General features: G+C 35.8%; 1 protein-coding gene across 5 annotated transcripts in view; it reads left to right on the forward strand.

The window, feature by feature from the left end:
• Window positions 1–14839: 14839 nt before the first annotated feature.
• The window catches only part of LOC141427280 (uncharacterized), a 62141-nt gene continuing 55601 nt past the window's right edge, over window positions 14840–21379 (forward strand). For 4 of the 5 annotated variants that reach the window (XR_012451315.1, XM_074086568.1, XM_074086570.1 and 1 more), the window contains exon 1: window positions 14840–15052. The gene's annotated coding sequence lies outside the window, so the exon portion shown is untranslated. Of the gene's footprint in view, window positions 15053–16140; window positions 16378–21379 lie in introns of those variants that run through there. The other variant, XM_074086569.1, reaches the window with a different exon arrangement.

Genomic DNA, 21379 nt, shown 5'->3' on the forward strand with positions numbered 1-21379 from the left:
GGATGATTTTGATGTTTTTTTTAAATGTTATAAAAAACACCTGTTTTATTGCTTTTTGAATAGAGTTTTTACAATTGGTTAATATGCCTAATTACCTACAAAGAAACATTAATTATAATATTAATGACCGTCATCAAATTCAGACTAACAATTATTTAATTTGTAACACAACGTCAATATTTCATGTCATGTTTGAGAAAGACGGTTAAAATTCCGCATGAAATCATGCTTTGCGACACTTTTAGCACGGTGTGACGTCACGCACGGGCCGCATTCTCGAACTTACGCTCTTTGTAATTGTTTTAGCGTTCCGTAGTCAAATAGACAAAACGGAATCCTTCTAATTACGTCCTGTCCATCCGCCCCTCTGAGTGTCACACGCATTTTACTCGAAAACTTTAAGCAAATATTGATGAAGGTATATTGAAACCAGCGTTGCCAGACGTCCTGATTTTTAAATGAAAATTAAATGTCCCGCGCGGGACAGACTCAGTCCCGTTTTAATGACTCGCCCCGGGATAACTCGGTTAACTGTGCATGCAGCGTACCTACTGAAGCGCGTCCGGGTGGCACTAACTCTTTTCTCATTCCCGTTTGTTTATAAAAATAAATAAATAAACATCACGGGACAATTCACACCAATGAGGGCTATCGTTTTTTGTCTCAGTAGATGGCGCACTGTTGCGTGAGGTTTTTAAGTATGGCTTTCAAAGTCTGTTTTTACGGGTGTGAAAACAAAGTTTAGATTAAAATCATATTTAATACACCTTAAAACCGTACCATTAAATATCGAGCATGCCACAGTGTTGCATAGTCCCCGTTTTACTCGGAAAAAAGGGAGGACAAAGGTTTCCGAAAGACAAAACTGTCTCAAAACACAGACATTCATTGCCCCGGAACGCATATTTGCCATAATTAATTTCAGATATTGCAAAATATTCACAAAATTATTCTAATTATAAATAAACCCGCGTAGCTCACCTCACCGCGTAACTTTGAGATTTGACATTTCGGAGACCTCACGCTTCACTAGCGCCTCTAGTGGCGAATTCATACGCGATAGCCCTCATTGACCTAGTCCCAAAGTAAGCTTAGCAAAGTTTGTGTTATGGGTACTAAGCAACGAATAAATATTTATATAGATAGATACATACTTAAATACATATTAAACACCCAAGACCCGAGAACAAACATTCGTATTTTTCATACAAATATCTGCCCCGACACACACAAGGCCATCTGATTACGTACAAAGGTCCCGTTTTCGACGAAACAATCCCCACTCAAAAAGTTTCAAGATCCCGACTCCCTAAAAATAAATCTGGCAACGCTGATTGAAACCGTGGTAACCTAGTGGTTTTACCTATCGCCTCTCAAGCAGGGGTCGTGGGTTCAACCCCCGGCTGGCACCTCTGAGTTTTTCCAAATTCATGTGCGGAATTATATTTGAAATTTACCACGAGCTTTACGGTGAAGTAAAATGTCGTGAGGATACCTGCAAAAACCTGCAAAGGAATTCAATGGTGCGTGTGAAGTTCCCAATCCGCACTAAGCCCGCGTGGGAACTACGGCCCAAGCCCTCTCGTTCTTAGAGGAGCCCTGTAACACATTAATTATGATTAGGATTGTAAAATTATTAGTTTTATCGACTCAACACTTCGACAGACAGTTTGACTCTCTAGTCTTGTGATATTGACAGCTGTCACCCGCACCATGCTACAATGAAAGTACTGTAGGCTACTTTATGTTCCGACATTCCCACGGGATTAGGATGCCGACCGAAAAATCTCGAATTTAGAGGAACTACAAACCTAAAAACATTAAATTTTGTACAGAGGTTTTTCATTAAGCGTACTTCATCACGATGGCGATTTAATTTTTGAGAATTCCTTTGGGAGTTTATTTTCCTATCAAAAAAACCCCTGTAGAACCACTAACGCCATCTATGCTCTAGACGTGGCACTTTGTCCTCAACTAGACGCGTTGAGGTTGCAAATGCCATTACCTAAATTTATAATAATCTTAGTACCTTCGCTTAATGTTTTCAGGGTATAAACACAGATGGCGCTTTTAGTTTCGTACCATGCTTCATGCGAGGAAAATTAGGTACTTTCTTAATAATTCTTGATTAGAAGTAAAAATTCCGCTATCGTACATATATTTAAATTAAAATCACACTAACCCCATTCTTAGCAATTAAATTTAGTATAAGTAGGGTACTTACCTTTACATGAAAACGACATTAAATTATTTGCGTAGTCTAAGCGCACATACGTACATACAAACCGCGAAAAGTGAATTTATCTTATTTTTCATCACACTTGCTCGTAAACAGTGTCGTAACATGCAGGCTACCTTGGTTGCAACCCCCCAAATAAAACCCTCGACCGTAAATGAGTCATTGCGCGTACACATTTTCTTTTCATGAAGCCAAGGTCGGTAAATGAGTGTGATACTGCATGGCGTGCAAGAGCGCGGCGCGCGCATGTCGGGCACATGCTGTGGAGGAGGAAGGCGGCGCGGAGGCTGGCGCTGTCAAGAGCGTAGTCAGCGGTATCGGCAATTTTTGAAAAAATAATAGTTTTTCTTTTACAAATATACAATTTTACTCACAAATGTCATGAAAAACATTATATGTCGCACGGGCTAGAATTACGTACATCGACTCATTGACTGAGGGCTTCTAATAGACTCTCGTTCGTAATTCCTTGTTTACCGCCCTTAAAACATAATGTAATTATTCTTTACAATACTTTACAAACCTATGACTTTATGTAAGACCAATTTATACCCTTGTTTATGCAAATAAAAATATTTGAATTTGAACAACAAATCACGGCTTCGCGTGGGTTTTGTTTTAGGGGAAAACAGCTCAAAGCCTTTGCACTTTGATTTACAATTTTATTTATTTTTTCAGCTGTTTTTCTTTCAAATTTGCACCCATAATAAGCGTTAGCTATGTTATGCTAATGAGTCGTAATGATACATACTCGACGTTTTCACTTGACTGAACTAAGTAGCTACATTACTGCATCGTATTAACACTATTATAATTAGCGGCTAACTGGAGCAGCATTGAACACGTGATTGCTCAGCTGAGATAACCGGGGGAATACTAGTACACTATGACAAGGTACTATATTTCTGAGTTAGATTATTTCAAATGGAACCTTGTCGTAAGAGTTGTAGAGTTACTTTTATAGAGTAGTTAATGTCACTTGGTGCTGGTTAGACGACACGGAATGGTTGGGTTGAAAAATAAATAAAAAATATAGGCAAATAATCGTCTTCGCGTTACATACGTCCCAACGTCCCAAAGTTGGCCACAGGGAGCTTGTGTTAAATTTGCACTGCTTCTAAAGTGAGAAATTACATCCTGAACTTTTTATGACGGACAAAATCGTGAAATATTCTTCAGTTTCAGTTCAGTTCTAAATTCTTAAACTGAAGATTTTTTCACGATTTTAGTCTGTCATAAAAAGTTCAGGATGTAATTTCTCACGTAAATTACAAAAAAGTCAGATGTGAGCTCATGTTAACCCACGATCAATTTAGAGGCATATTGTCATATGACATACCACAGCTTTAAGGACTTTCCTCCTTCCTCAGCTTTTTCCTCATTCTATCAAACGTTGCAATTATGTAAAAAATTGTGAATGTGTAGAATGTGAATGTGTAGACACAACATCAAAGTCAAAGTCAGAGGTTTTTCCGAACTGGTGGTAGATTTTTTTTCATTTATAAGAGCTTGTTATAGCCTAAATTGAATAAATATATTTTGACTTTGACTTTCAACATCTGAATTTATTACACAGCTCAATGACGTTGGACACCATTTATAGCATCTGAATTTATAACCCGAACAAAACACATAAAATAATTTTTGTTTCGATTTTGAACCAAAGTTTTGGACCCCCGACGCAGACGTATTTGTATCAAACGTAAAGGGTCAATACATATATATTTTTTAAAGGTTTATGTGCCGGAGACTTTTAAATTTTATTTTTATTTACCAGATCAAGACTTACTGCTTACTCATAGAAAATCACGAATCTTAACTGAGTCTAAAAAATATGAAAATTTTCAAGGTTGTCCTTTATACAACCTAAATGAACATCACGATATATTATAATCCTTAGGAATACCCCCGTGATTTTATTTAAATCCTGGAATTTCAATAAAAACTAATTATATTACAGTATAGCACTAACCAAGTCTCGGCAGATAGAAAAAAACCACTGCTATTTTCCAATCACTTTCGGACTTGCCTAGCGTCCAACTCACTCTCTCCTTATGCACTATCTTTTTAGTCAACTGTTCACCTTATATAACCTTTATAGAGCTATGTTGCTGTTGTGGTGAAAAGCAGTATTTCCTTACCATTGGCTTATGTTACTATTGGTTTAGAAACAATATTCAGTTACAAGCGACTAGTGGCTTTCCAGACTGGTGTATAGAAAATGTACGTACCTACGAAGATCTGTTTACACACACTTACTAATATGTCATACAAGTAAACGTATACGGATGATCGAACCTTCTGCCTATACTCATCTGACTGGTAAGCCTCCTGTCAGAATGAAAGGGCTTAGGATATAGTTCCACGCAGTAGTAGTGCGGATTGGGAACAGCACATGCACCATTGAATTACTTCGCAATTTTGTGTAGATTTCCTCACGATGTTTTCTTTCACCTTAAAGCTCGTGGTAAATTTCATATGTAATTTCGCAGATGAATTCCGAAAAACTCTGAATACAAGGAAAATAAAGTTTTGGAAGGAAATTTCGGTAAAAAAAATATTGGGGGGATACCTGCGAAACAATACGGTATTTGACTGTTTTTTTAATGTTTTATAAATTAAAATTCACACTGCCTGTCATCGAATAGAGAAACCATTTTTAAGCTACCTTTACAAATAACACAGTTATAAAGGTTTGAAATTCAAGATTAGACAGAGAAAGACATACTTTGACGTCACACGCACGTTGAATATTTCTCAAAAAAAAACAATGAATCGAAAAATCGTCTTAGCAAACCCTTAATGGTTTCCTTTTTTGCCATTTTGGCTGCGGAACCCTAAAAAACCGCATCAAAAACCCTTGCGTAGTTTTAAAAGCTCTAAGCATGCATTCATAGGGACAGACATTTTCATAATAATATATGTATAATACATGGCGAATTCAGGAGTTGTCAAATTTAAACCAATATACAAATGTTGCGTGTGAAGTGCCCCATGCGCGCCTGGCCTACGTTGTAACTAGCCCATTTCCTCTTATTCTAGGAGGTCTGTGCCCAGAATTGGCACGTATAAGCTTGAGATGTTGACGATTAAGAAATTGAAATACAAACAAAAAGTTTATACGACGGGATAGCCCAGCGGTTAAAGAATCTGAAAGCTTGAAGTTCCGGGTTCGATCCCCATTCGGTGCAAATATTCGTATTGAAAAGTACGAATGCTTGTTTAATGGGTCTCCTATGGTAGCCCGAAAATTTTTAATCCTATTTTCACTACCACTAATTTCACTAGCCCTAAAATGAAAAAGCCGAATTTTTAATTTTCCTAACTATTCATTAGCCCCAATTTTAGCATTCCGAATTTACGTTATATTTAATTTCACTAGCCCTTAAATTAAAAAGCCGAATTTTTTATTTTCTTAAATATTTTTAGCTCCAATTTTAGCATTCCGAATTTACGTGGTACCTAGTTTCACTGGTCCTAAAATCAAAATGCCGAATTTTTTTATTTTCCTAACTATTCATTAGCCCTAATTTAAGCATTCCGAATTAAAGTTGTACCTAATTTCACTAGCCCTGACATCAAAAAGCTAAAACATTATTTTCGTCAAATGTATTGATTGGAACACCTTAATTTGGCAACATACTGAATGTCATCCATCCAACCTACTTTACTAGTGGGAGTTATCTTGGCTGCTATAAAAAAACCTAACATCGATGGCTAAGGCGGGCGGCCCGCCTTAGCCTTCTGAACCTAACCTATCCAAGTCGCTTCTTCTCCAAACCGTCTTGCTCGCTCGCTTCGCTCGCTCGCACGCATTTTATTTTATCTTTAGTACAAGTTAACATTAGGGTTCATAACTTTAGGTGTATTAATCTTTAGGAATAATCATTACTAGTTTAAGTAATATTAGATCATTAAATATTTAGTATAAGTAAACATTAGGGTTCATAACTTTAGGTCTATTAATCATTAAGAATAATCATGATTGATTAATTTTAGTCATATTAGAGCATTTAATGTTTAGTACAAGTAACCATTAGGATGTAAAACTTTAGGTCTAGTAATCAATTCGGACATACAAGTTTAGCTGTCATGATATTAGGGCTAATGAAAATTATATCTAACGTTGGTATGCCTAGTGAACTTAGTTTTAATGATATTCGGTCTAGTGAGGGTGAACCTTGTTTAATATGTATTTAAGTAAGCATCTATCTATTTAAGTGTGTTTCCCCGTTTGCATGACCATAATAACACAAGCTTTGCTTTGGGACTATGTCAATTGGTGTCAAGTGTCCCAAGATATTTATTTATCATTTATTTTATTTCTTAAACAACTTTATGAATAGCAGTTGGCTAAAGATACAGTTGTATTAAATTATTATCGACCGTAGAGAGGTCATCGTACTCAGTAAAATTGCTTTCATTATAAAATTACCGTCGATTTGCTCGCGGAATTCAGTCGCCTGCACTTGCATTATGTCGCATTGAGTTGGAAAAACCCATGAAAAACACACTAGGGCTTAGTAATTAGGTGCTATCGAACCAACTGAATCGTAATCCACTGAGGAACCTTTTCGTAGAAAAAGTCATAGTGACATCGTATTGCTTGATAAGTGAATTCATTATGACACTTACTGTGAGAGCGTTCTACGGTGGGTCAGGAATCAAATGGTTCGATTGTACTTAGCTGTGGAGAAACCATTTTCTTAAGGTGGCCCGGAGAGCTTATAAGCGTTATTACTATATGTTTCTGGACTCACTTACTCTACGACTAACGACTACTCAATTTATTGTTAGGTAAAATTAGCTCAATGTTTGGACCACGCCTTGCAGCATTTGCAGCAGCCGTGGTCACGAGTTGATTGAAGTGTAACGGTACCGCCATCACGACAAATTTCATCCGGCGCGTCCGAAATATTTTTTTCTCAAACATGACATGAAATAATACTACTGAACAGGTTTGCATGAAATTTGGCATACAGGTAATATATATACCCTGGATTAACATATAGGCTACTTTTTATCCCGAAATAATGTATGGTTCCTGTGGGATCAAAAAAGGTTTAAGCTACATACTAAACCTGCGCGAACGAAGCCGCGGGCAAAAGCTAGTCTCATATTAACAAACATAGACACTGACTCGAGCACAATTTCGAAGTCCATATCTCAAGATGTTCTGAGAAAATTTTGATTAAATATCAAATAAAATGAAATATTTATTTATTCACAAAATGTGTATGCGTGTTTAAGATATTTGCGATTTTGCTAGCTTTCCTAACCGTTTGCTAGAATATACATACGCATTAAACTTACAGCATCTCTTCCTTTTATATCGAGGATTCGAGGATTTAAAATTAAGGAGGTGCCAGTTGGCCGCTTGCCGAAATCAGTAAAGTGCGTAGCAAGGAGCACTCACTACTAGAAAAGGTACTACGTATACAATTTTAACTTATCTCGTTTATTCGTAGCTATTAAAACCAGAAAAATAAGACCAACAGTGGGAATCGAACCCAGTTCCTCGGTATTCCGTACCGCGTGCTATACCGCTACACCACTGTTGGTCAACGGCACAGACACGAATTTCTCCTATGCACCACATATCTCAGCTTGTTTTTTTGTTTCTTATTTAGCCACTTAAGCAGTGACCCTAGCGACATCTATGCCGCTGCCCTCATCGAGAAACTTTCGGCATTCATTGGAACTAACCGCTCACCCGGACAAGAGATGTCGTTATTAAGCAACCAAATTAAGATTGTTTTTTTGGAATCTTAAGCTGCTGCTTAAGTGGCTAAATAGAGAAAAAACAAGCTGAGATATGTGGTGCATAGGAGAAATTCGTGTCTGTGCCGTTGACCAACAGTGGTGTAGCGGTATAGCACGCGGTACGGAATACCGAGGACCTGGGTTCGATTCCCAGTGTTGGTCTTATTTTTCTGGTTTTTCTGTGCATCTATATTTCAGTTTGTATTTTCAATATAGAGAGGCTATTTTGAAATTCAAAATTCAAAGTCCGTGTATGTCTCACTGTAGATCACAGGTCTCCTCTAAGAATGAGATTTCTTGAGCTGTAGCTCCCGCGGGGCCAGTGTGTACCGTTTACTATAAAGTTCACGGAAAATTTCAAAAATTTCGCTCAAAAATTTCGATAAACTACTGAGTTTGAGTGTGATGCGACCCCGGATCGGCTTTTAACCCTAAACTTGGCAAGGCAAGACAAGTTTACTCAATTCAAGCCTCGTTGGTTTCTTGTATTGTAGAGCTAACAAAAATAACTTTATAAAAATACAAAAAGATGATCATAAATAATGTATCTTATAGATACGCTGCCAAGTTTAAGGTTAACCCGTGACTCTCTGTTTTGGAGGCCATAGGTCAAGCCACGCTAGGCTACCATGACTTCCTTTGCTGTTAAATATCATTAGCGTAAGCGGGATGGCATGACACAAAGTTCTAGAATCGGAAAACCATGCCATGGTGGCCTAATAGTCAATCAAACCCACGCTATTACATTCGAAATAAAAAATATACGAGTATATACCCCGTTGAGTTTCTTACCAGGTTCTTCTGAACAGAGGTTTTTCTGAACCAGAGCTAGTTTTTTTTCGACATTCATAAGTCCTACCTATTGACTAAATTGAATAAATACTTTAACTTTGACTTGACTTTGAACCCCTGAAACTCAGTCGTCAGTATTATGTTCGGAGAATTCTTCGTTTTATTACAACTTCGGGGTGTGTGAAAATTACTGACGTGTTCAAGTCGACTCAAGTTTTCCAATTACGAATAAATTTGCTGTTGATAGAACCGAGCTGTGCTTGTTTTCCTTTGTTTACGTGTGTGCAGTAGGCTCGACTTTTCACTAATGAATCACGTTTTAATCATATTCCTGGTAAGTGATTCAACTTATACTAGTATTTTTGTGAGATGTATACTCGTACCTATTTTTACTATGAAAATGAAGCTTGCCCGTTCCTCTGGTGACCATAGGGCTGGCTCTTTCCTCGGTCAACGTATTGATGCACTGCCATAGAACGAGGAAACGCAGCCAGCCTTATGGGCACCCTGCCCAATAGCAGACTTGGGTGATATTTGTAAATATAGATTTTTAAGATTAGAGTAAGTTAGTTTTAGTTCTTTTTTTATTTAGTCGTCAGTGTAGCGTGGTGGTGGTGATAGATGGGTTTCTGTGATTTGTGTGCGTTCTTACAGTGTGGAGGTGGAGGAGCTGCCTGATGAACACGCATATTTTATTTTGCATAAACTTAACTGACGAGAAGGAGCAAAGTGCAACTGTTCTGTTTAAGGCTTTTCTAAGTGTTTTATTACACATGCAGTTTTTGGAAGTTGATAATTGTAAAACAACCCATTTTTTAAATGCTGGTTGCTCTTTAATTATATTTATATAGATTTTTTCTTCAAGTTTCTTAATTATTGCTGTGAAAAGTTGTATGAGCCACTCGGAAGCAAAATTATTTTCATCTTGGGCGTTATCAATTGAATCCCTCATTACGCTCAGGATTCTACTTTAGAATCCTTTGCTACATTCAAAAATTTGCAATTCATTCTGGATTCAATGTACGCCCTCGCCGTAAATACACCGTTTTGCTCCCTTGTGACACAAATAACTATTTTAAATTTCAGCTCTCACGGCCTACAATATGAAAAAAATTTAAAACCTGCTACAAAAAGTCAGAATGATCAGAATATATCACGAGAATTGGCTGAAAAATGCGACTTTTAGAGGATATACCTAGTGCCATCTACGAAGACGCGTGATTTTGTCAAAATTAGACATTAATGACATTGTAATAAGATTCACGGCACGCGTCATCGTCAATGACTCTACCTATAACAGCCGGACATCCGAGAAACGCCACGAAAGTATTTTTATCTACAAACAAAATTACCTGTTACTGCGTACATTTGAGGGCCAGATTTTTGCCGCTCGGTAAAATAATCTTCATACGAAAAGGTCGGGAAAATAATTTTCATACCTCAATATTTTCGCGTAATAACCACACCCAAAGCCTCAAAAGCTGCCTTTATATGGTATACCGCAGCTTTGCGTTGGGTCTAAGCATTGGCCTTTGAAGGCTGTTTTGGTCGCGAATCCTTTCTAGAAGGTTAATTATAAACTAAATACAATAACAAACTAGCGGTGACTATTTTACACAAGTCTGGCAATAATATATCAATAAGTACACCTGCATTAATATCTGTCACTACGGAGCCGTGGTGGCCTAGTGGTTTGACCTATCGCCTCTCAAGCAGAGGGTCGTGGGTTCAAACCCCGGCTCGCACCTCTGAGTTTTTCGAAATTCATGTGCGGAATTACATTTGAAATTTACCACGAGCTTTGCGGTGAAGGAAAACATCGTGAGGAAACCTGTACAAACCTGCGAAGCAATTCAATGGTGTATGTGAAGTCCGCACTGGGCCCGCGTGGGAACTATGGCCCAAGCCCTCTTGTTCTGAGAGGAGGCCTGTGCCCAGCAATGGGACGTATATAGGCTGGGATGATGATGATGACTACGGAGCGTGCAAAAATATTTGACGCGGCCCTAGAAATAGTCATGTCAGATATTTTTATGCACGCTTTGTTGTATTATATTGATGCTGGTGACTGTACTATACCGTTGTTTAAACTTATAACTGGTGGCTTGGTTATGCTCTATCTTGAGAACAAACTTCAATTTTTTTTAATACTTTGTAGAAGGTTATTACGAAAAAAAAAAGAAAGTTACGCAGTAAAATTAGAAAATTTAAGAAGACAAACTTTTGTAATATAACTTTGTAGCGTTTTGTGTACTTACCTAAGTTGCCGGTATTCGCGCCGTGGAAAAGCTTGAATCCTTAATATTCTTGTACAAACGTTTTGTACATTATCGACAAACATTGGGGACAGACACAGAAGAAAGCTAAATTCTAAGGTATTCAAGGAATTATTTGTCCCTCCTTTCAGCCAGGGAATGGGGAGAGAGGAGAAAGGAAGTAAAGGAAAAGGGAAACGATGACAGCATACAATGGGATGCGAATATAGGGAAACATACTACACGCACTGGATAAACACCGTACTAGGCTTTTAAAAAATCACTTGTGCTTGGATATCCTGCCTTTTCGCAGAAATCTTATTCCCAAATGTGCGACTTTCCAAACTGTTTTCTTTCTCAACTCTTAATTTCCTACGAAATTTATTTAATTCGAAAAACAAAAGCTGTGTAGTCAAAGTTGAGACACAATTTTTTTTTTATCTCCAAACAAAACATTTGGTTATTATTTTTAAGAGATAAGGTAAAAGATATTTTTTTATTTGTGAAATATGATTAGGTTTACTTAATGTTTATAATGCTTACAATAAAGTCCGTCATGTTTTGCTTTTCGGCGTACACATTATTATGCTTATCTAATATAAAATAATAATTGAATTAAGTGATCCCGTTTTCAAATGCATTAATAATCAAATGAAATGAAATGATAACTGCACAGGTAAAAGATATTATCATTTAAAAAGTTTTAATTTTATTTGCTATCATCAATATCATTAAACTTTGTGCAAAATTGTCCTTTCCATATTATCCTCTATTCTATTACAATCTCCCTTTGTAATAGCTTTTTCGGAAGCTCCCTCCAGCTTAATGGAATTGAAACGCTTAGTTTTTGAACCGGGAAATTGATAAACCTGACTACCACTAGGTTAATTGTTTTCCTGCCATTTCAGTCGGTATTTCGTACTTTAAGACGAAAATGTATTATTGTTTCATACAAAGTCCCAAACAGGAGCAAATGATTTCCGCGTTCATCTACCGTATTTTGCGTCTGTAGATGTTATTGCGTATTTTGGGGTATTCAAATTATTTGAAGACTAACCTTTGAACTAGTTGTATTGGATTCGAAGATTTTAGTTAATTTCCTATGGGAATTTCCAAGTATTGCGTCGTGGTCTTCATTTATATTCGGTCAAACTAAAGCATCTTATGATTTATATAATTTATGTTTATCCGCTCTTTTGTCATCAAGATGTGACTTTAAAATACTGGTCAAGTGCGAGTTGTACTGCGCGCCGAGTGTTCTGCACAAATTTGCAGGTTTCTACGAATTTTCCCGGGTGAACAGAGCCCCTAAGCAATTTTTCAATTCAATTTTTAGAAAAAATATAGCTCCATCGATACTATCGATGATTCCGCCAATGTCGAGGTTGAAAAAGACACTATCGGTTGGCCGTTGAGAGCCCCTAAGCAAAATGTACGCAGTGCTGCGTCACTTTAGATAGTTACTAACCAAAATGTAAAATAATTGTAAAATGTGTGTCCCCCTCCCTGTTACTTCTAAAATAAGTAAATGATAAAACTATAAAAATTTATGATGTACTTACATTACCATGCAAACTTCCACCGAAAATTGGTTTGAACGAGATTTAGTAAGTAGTTTTTTTAATACGTCATAAATCTTAAACCGCAATTTACCTTTCATTCAATCATCTCAAATAAAAAAAATGTGTACGGAACCCTCGGTGCGCGAGTCCGACTCGCACTTGTCCGGTTATTTTTACATTTTATTAATATTATGGTCAAAATAAACTACTTCACGCAATCTGAATTCAGATTCGTAATATATCCACTATTTGGACAATCAGTATGTAATTAAAGTGTTTTCACTTACGTGTCATTTTAATTCTCTTTTTAATTTAACTTGCACGAAACCGTTCCTTTCGTACGTTTGGAATTTAGATCTAAAAATGTTGAGTAGGAAATTACAGAAATATATCAAATTTCGAGACACGAAAACCCCACAGTTTATTTGAAATGTATTATTTACAAGAAAACGTGGGGAGCGCCGTGTATTCTAACTGACAGCTACTGCGCATGTGCAGTACAGTTATAGGGAAGCGACATGCTTACAGATATCGATAGCTTTATCGATAAAACATTTACTTTTCAAAAAAACACTAAAAAATCTCTAAGAGATATTAGTTGCTTCTTTAATCAAGTGGATTATTCTTAAAATAAGACTAATCGCGTATAGGTTATACTCAAAACTGGAATTCAAGACCAAAAAATCTACGACAGATGTGTCACTGTTAAATCTCTCAATGTCACTTCTGTCACTGTCAAATAAACTTTTCAGGTTTCGCCAACCTTTTTTAACAGTGATCACAAAATGCTATATTGCTCTCGTGTCTGACATTTTTTAATGCGCAAGTTGTCTCCGCGTGGTTGCTGGAATTTTGCTATTAAGTTGCAAAAACACAATCACCGTACAACGTGAAGAAGAAGAATATATTTATCTTTAAGTTAACTGACATTGGCCTAAGTGTTAAGGCCGCCATTGAGGGGAATAATAATAGCCTTTTTAATATGATTTCTTGTATTGTTATTAAAAAAGGATTTTGTGAAAAAAATATATTTTATTACTAACTTATTTTCAACCCTCAACTAACATTGAGACAATTTTATTCTAAGGAACATAAGCAGGATAAGTTTGCGTTGTTCTACCACAGTGTAGTCCTGAATATTTATTTGATTCCGTTTTTTTCGTATTTGTTGTTATGGCCGCAACATTATCTGTGAAAATTTCAACTGCCATGGTTTATGTTATGAGTACGAGCAGATGGTATACAGTACAGCCTAATGACAGACGGACAACTGAGTCTAATAATAATAATAATGTAATGGGCCTCATATTAAATCACAGGAAAGGAATTTGAAAAGGTTAAATGTAATATTTTTGTTAACAGTTTTAACCACCATATTTAGCCACCATAAACCCCATAAAGCGCGCTACACACTATTACTCTGCAGTTTTGTTGATTAGCTAAATGTATGTAAAAAATGAAATCAAATATTATTTTCATTTTATCTTAATTGTAAATTATTGCACCAAATGTTACGAATACCTGAAGAAATACAAGCACAATATCAGTTTTTCAACCAAAAATTACGAAATAATTAAGTTTTTACTCAGGCGTCCAGTATTTATGTAAAAGTAAGTAAACAAAATTACTTCTTTAAATTATTGAATCAAAATTACTAATAAAAAGAATATTCTATCGTGAGTTTAAAAAAAAAGGAATGTACTATTGTACACACATTTTATTTCAGTGGCAACATTGTCGTAGATTTTTCACTTAGTAGCAAAGCATCGAACACTTTGAATTTTGATCCGACGTAGAACGTTTTTAACCGACGAAGAAAACGGATGAGGTTCTTAAGTCGACGCTTTTTTTAATGTATGACCACGCCTAACTTTTTACAGAGTAGTCCGATTTGCTTAATTCATTTTTTTTAGAGGTATTATCATAGTGATTTTTCTTCTCAGGCAATGCAAAAATCATAGCAAAAAATATTATGGAAAAGTTCCACCCTGTAGTTGTAATCTAACGCCCTAGCTCTTGCGTTTGTATGCATCATCTCTTTTTGCTCTCATCATACACCGTATGTCAGAAAGAAGTGGTGAAAACGATAGTGATTCCAAATGTCAAGGCTTCTGGTAAATGAATCAGTTTGTTCGACCGTGCTTTCTTATTACGTTTTATCGACAACAGTTTTCCACACTCCTCGTGCCGTATAATCCCATCCCTATTTTTCAGCAACCCTAGTCCGCGGGCATAGCTACCAGGCCGCGCCCGTGCCCACCGCCAAACAGAAACTATAAAAAAATGCGACCCACAATCAAAAAGTGCTAAGTGCAAATTATCTAGTGTCAAAGCTGTGGAGATTTTAACACATGTGGCAAAAGGGCATAAGGTTCGATACCGCGTGGCATAAGCCTGGTTAGTTCGGTGTTTAGAACCTCTTTGTGCTTCGGAATGATTCGGTGAGTTTAATATTAGCTTTGTTGCTGCTACTAGATGATTAAATGGTTCCGTTACTACTGTATTTAAGGTTTTAAATTCAACTTCGAAGTTTTAAAACTAAGTTTTGAAATGACGCGCGACGCAGTTACGAATCTAGAAACATTACACGCTCTTTTTGCTCCTTTGTTTCTCTAGGGTATAAAGAATGAGCTTCAAGCACGATTGTATTTTACACCACGTATTCTAAGAATAGCATGTAGGTAAGTACTTTACATAAAGGCAAAAATAAGTTACAAAATGACGCAGTTATAGGGAAAGGTACATTTAGTATTTGAAACTAGTCGAAATTCTTGACAAATATGCGGCATAGACAAATCCAGACAGTCTGGCGTAAATCTGACCTATTTTTACGGTTTTGTCGATCGTCTGTACACCTAATTCCGTCTGGAAAAACTAAAAACAATTTATTAAGTACTATCATTACCATTAATTTTAGTGCTGCGTTCACAAATTTTATACCTTGATGTCATTACTGTACTATACTGTGTCGACTGTGATTTTATGTTAGTTAGTGTGTGTTATTATTATTATTTTATTTTATTTTGTGTTTTTTTGTATCGCATGTGAGTCTGTACTTGAAATAAATGAATTTTATTTTATTTTTTATTAATTGCTGTAAACTAGGTACTTATTTTTATTTATTTATTTATTTATTTATTTATTTCCATTGTTAAGTCATGTACATAGCAATTAAGGTGTTACAGAATATAAAAGTTAGACCATGACGCCCTGTAAGGGCACACAATGTTGTCTTAAAAGTAAGAAAACTATAGTATGTCTTAATTTTAGTTGTTCCAACGTGCTACGTTTCCTGTACTGCGGTGTTGGGTCAAAAATGGCGCAATGGTACTGATTAGCACAGTATGTAGGTACCTACTATGATTGTGATGCACGTTAATAATGATTTAACATAACATGACGTGGGCGTGGATAAGCTATGAACAAACCACGCCAGGAAACGTCTGTTGATTGAATATCCTTTGTCATTCTATTTATGCATCTCAGTAAGCAAATGAATTTGAATCCATTGTAGTTTTTAAGCTTCTAATTCACGGTCGTGTTTTGACCGTACAGTTCAAGAAATTAAAAAGTGTATTAGGGTGGATTTTCTTTAGCTCAAGCACTTATCATGTTTCATAATTTCATCATTTAATTTCATAGAAAAAACGTAAGTGATACTTACCAGATATGCGATTCAATTTCTTTGCCTGTACGATATCTCATTGAGTTGCCGACGTACCAACATAAAAGGATCCTTCTTGGTGTTCGGATCTTTTTAACGACGGTGAGTTTTTGCTTTTATTCTTCTTCTTTATAAATTATATGAACGTTAAAAGAGTGGCTTTCAATTCTACTACTATTATAATAATGCGAAAGTTTGTGAGTGTGTGTGTGTACCTATGTGTATATTTGTTTCTCCTTCACACTAAAACGGCTCGATGGATTTGGATGAAATTTGTGTTGTAGATAACTGTCTGGAATCATATAGAGGCTACGTTTTGTACCGATACTCGTATTATCAAGGGATCGGAATATAATGTTGAAATCTTGAAAACTAGGATTAGAGACATGAAATTTAGCGCGGATGTCTTACTTGCAAATTATAATGAAATCCACGTTATAATTATGAGGATTTCCCATGGGATTTTAATATAAACCCGGGATTTCAATTCAACTGCCACATCTAATGGATTAGGCATGCGAAGCCGCAGATTAAATTTGGCCATTAATATAATGAAGATTCATTCAATGATTTTGTTCAATGTATAAAACTGTATCCATCGATCTTATCTATAATTCGGCTATCAATTGGCTATATTCGGCGGTCCTTTTAGGGTAGCGACAAAGACGACGTTCACCAATCCCTAATTAGTTTTTTTTGTATGCTTTTTTTGTGTTGTTTCTTTTTGTGTTTTGTTTGAATTTAACAGTGCGTTGGCTTTTTAACTGTATTGCTGTAATTGTTTTACTGTCAAATAAATAAATAATGTCGAGGTTGAAAGATACTATCAGATGTTTGTTATTTTGGCGTTTTTCAGTATCAAGCCTAACATAAACTAACCATAGTTATCTTCAGTCGGATATTAGCCAACTGATATTTATAGGTAAACCGCCTAAACCAAGATCTGATACGATACATTCCTATTTCGGTCATGGTATGTATGTGGGAATGAGGGTGGATTTATGTTAGAATGATTTGATGTAAACGAGCGACCGAATGACTGAAGACTAATGTGGAGTGAATGAGACGAGCGAATGAGTAAAAGAGTGTGAGTTACGATCGGGTGAGCCTAGTTGCTGCATGTGTTTTCTGTTTTATTTTGCTATTTAACGTATTCCGTTTAAATTTTTTAATAAACTTTTTTACTTTTTGTTTTAAAAGTTTGTTTACCTTCAAACGATCCCACATGTATGTATGTATGTATGTAATCATAGTGGGTAAAGACCTTAGTAAATAAATTTCCTAACCAGCGTCACCCTATATACTGGCCAACAATAACCTAAGCGCTATTCTCAAAATCTCTGCTTGTGGGGAGTGGGAAATGGCGAATCATAAATTAGTAACTTATGCGAATAACACTCCTGTATGATACATTTTAATTGAAATTTAAATAGCTACTTACTGGTCACTAATGCTTTTGCATTTATTGTCGCCATCTCAAAGAAGAAATCTGCTTTTTAGGGTTCCGGAGCCAAAATGGCAAATACGGAACCCTTATAGTTTCGCCATGTCTGTCTGTCTGTCTGTCTGTCCGTCCATCCGCGGCTTTGCTCAGAGACTATCAGTGCTAGAAAGCTGTAATTTTGCACGGATATTATGTAAACTATGCCGATAAAATGGTATAGTAAAAAATTCAAAAATAATTTTTTTTTGGGTACCTCCCATAGTAAAGTTTAGTGTGGGTGTTATTTTTTTCTCATCCAACCCAATTGTGTGGGGTACCGTTGGATAGGTCTTTTAAAACCATAGGGTTTACTAAGACGATTGTTCGATTCAGTGATTTGTTTGCGAAATTTTCAACTTTAAAGTGCAAATTTTCATTAAAATCGAGTGTCCCGCACTCCCCGTCTAAAATCTAAACCGGTGGATGGAAAAATTTAAAAAAAAATCAGGATTGTAAGTTTGATATACTTACTACCGTAACTTACAAGAAATACTATAACGGCTAAGTTTGCTTGAGAATTATTAGTAGTTTAAGAGTAAATAGCGGCCTAAGGTATGAAATATACCTAAACTTGAAAGATTTTAATAGTAATATATCATGGGACACTTGACATTGATTGACAAAGATTCCGTACAAAATACGAAATCCTTAGAAAAATATTACTTAATTTTTTCGGAATGGCTACGGAACCCTATTTTGGGCATGTCCGACACGCTCTTGGCCGGTTTTTTTATTATAAGGAAAAAATCTATGTTTTCTTCCTTGATTCAGATGTTTCTGAATAAAATGTGCTCAAAAACGCTGCTCCAACTGTATTCACTAATACATTCTTATTCTTATAAACAAGAAACGTTTTAATAAAGATTTCAAATTAGACCGTCTGTTTTGGTCATCAAAAGTTAATGCTACGTGACTAACAACTCTGAGATTTATATTTCAGCCATTACTTTCGTGATAATATAAAGTATAAAAGTCAATGAACAGTATTTATTAAGATAAATATTTATGAGAGCGTTTTCAAAACTAAACTAGTTTTATACTTAAAACTAGCTGTTGCCGGTGACTTCGTCTGCGAATTCGTTTATCCCGCGTCCGCGGGAACTATGCATTTTCCTGCCCAATACCTATTTTATTCTCGGGGTTTCAAAGTATCTTCATACAAATTTGAGTAATACAAGCATGAAATTATAAGAAACAAACAAGCATACTCATTATATAATTAAGTATTAAGATATGTAAAGTGGTCGCACCATTCATAAACATCTATAGCATTTTTTCAGCTAGTATTAATTATGCTATGACATTTATTTGTGACATCAGTACACAATGAATGGAATTGCTAATATTTAAGTGCAATTTAATATTTCTCATATTTCGTAAGTTCAAATAAATTCCATCACGAAACAGCAGTGCGCCAAACTTAAAAAAAAACGCATTGGCACGACTAACGTTTATTTCCGTGCCGCGCTTAAAACATTAGCTCGAACACACCCATAGTATAGTGAGTGGTTGGATACACTACTGTTGTTTGCTTTCCTGAAACAATCGTGATTTGGATTGGGTTACTATTTGCTACTGGGAGTGCTTTGAGTGGGATTGTTCAAGTCAAATATAAAACTGCCAAAATATTGTTATATACCAGAGCTGTATTTGATATAAGATCTATGGGAGTATTGTATTATAGTCACGTCAAACGTCTTCGTTTGTGTATTCCACTTTTATGTTTTGAATTGAAAATTAGTCATCATCAATATTCTTTAATTGAAGTATTTATTGTTTGTCGATATTAATATACTCAGCGGCACAAAATTTGGCCCACCCTTCATACAAAATTACCGATTTTGCATACATTTGAGGGCCAGATTTTTTGCCGCTCAGTGTATTTTAATACTATCGATACTTAATATTAATAGTATCCTAACTAATATTTCAAATGTTAATAAATATCATAAATAATATTAAGAATGTTTGTCTGTTTGTTACGTTTGCACGCTTAGAGTATACAATGCATCTTGATGAAAGGTAGTTTGGATACGAGTATAGGTACATTCAATGTCGAAAAGACATTTTATTATGATAGTGTTTATCCTGGAAAATTGCACTGTTATTCATAATGATTATTATATTTAGATGAAATATAGTGAGAAAATCAGAAAAAAGTGAAGTAAAATTATCCTTTTTGCTATTTTTACAGTTTGGTGCCAAAAAGGTGTCAGAATTTTGTTATGCCCCGCTGTATGGTGACTGTGTGGATATAGGGCTGTTTTATTAAAAAATAGGGTCTGAATACATGTACGCAAACGAGTATAAAACCTTCATTGTACACAAAAAAGAAACAAACATATTTGACAAACGTTTAGATTCATCATTAATAATAAAGTGAATTCTTGAAATTTTCTTTATATTGTGTGGTCTATACTATATAACCCATAAAGGAAACGAGTTTTTCAGAATGAAAATCCTAATGAAATGCCAATTAAACCGTGTTACTGAAGTCTTCGTTTTCAGGTCAAATCGTATTTAGACAGCTTTTTAGTTTTATTTGTTCCTAAGTTGAAGTGGGTCCTTGGTTTTCGTGCCAGTCTTTACTAAGAAACTGGTGTGATTAAAGCAGGTAATGTCGTTTCATAAGCATTAACCTTCGTTTGATGTCCTCCATGGAAAACGATAATTAGTGACATTGCTTAGACTTAACCCCCCATGAAGTCTTTTAAAACAGCCACTCTTTGCACAAGTAGTTACAGAGCTAGAATACTAGTAGAAACTACTATAAAGTGTTGTGAGTTCAAATTATCCTACTTGTAGAAAACAAAAATGACACAATACAAAAAAACACTTTTTTAATACGCTAATTGAAAGTCCTGACTGGCTTTTTACGAAATGCAATTAACTAGAGATATAACGAATCACTTTAGAATTTTTAACATAATATGACGTTTTAGATTGGTTTTTTTTTGGAGTCTATTTATATTTTTTATTTCAACTCCAAATTAATTTGTTACTTTTACGGGTATCCCGTGAAACCATATCAAAAATACAAACTGAGACATGGATGCACAGAAAAACCAGAAAAAGATACCAGCACTGGGAATCGAACCCAGGTCCTCAGCATTCCGTGCTGCGTGCTATAACCCCTACACCACTGCTGGACAGGAATCTAGACACGAATTTTTCCTATGCATACATATCTCAGGTTGCTTATTTCTACTTTGCTACTTAAGCAGCAGCACTAGCGACATCTATATGGCGTCGACAAACGTCACACTCTTTCGGAACCAACCGCTCACCCAGACAAGAGATGTTGCTACTAAGCAATCAAATTATGATTGGTTATGGTCGGAATGCTGAGGACCTGGGTTTGATTCCCAGTGCTGGTCTCTTTTTCTGGTTTTTCTGTGCATCCATGTCTCAGTCTGTATTTTCGATATGACGTTTTAGCTTTAATTACAAATTTCTTGAATGTTATCTCAATTCAGAATCCATTGACCACGTTGACGAAACCACGCTGTATAAAATATTCTATACTGCAAAAAAGCACTGACATCAAACGCGAAAGCTGAATAATATAGGCTTATTCTTTGTGTGCCGCACAAGCCTCCAATCTACACAGACATGTTCCGG

Source organism: Choristoneura fumiferana, chromosome 4 (genome assembly GCF_025370935.1).
Source record: "Choristoneura fumiferana chromosome 4, NRCan_CFum_1, whole genome shotgun sequence".
Classification (NCBI taxonomy): Eukaryota; Metazoa; Arthropoda; class Insecta; order Lepidoptera; family Tortricidae; genus Choristoneura; species Choristoneura fumiferana.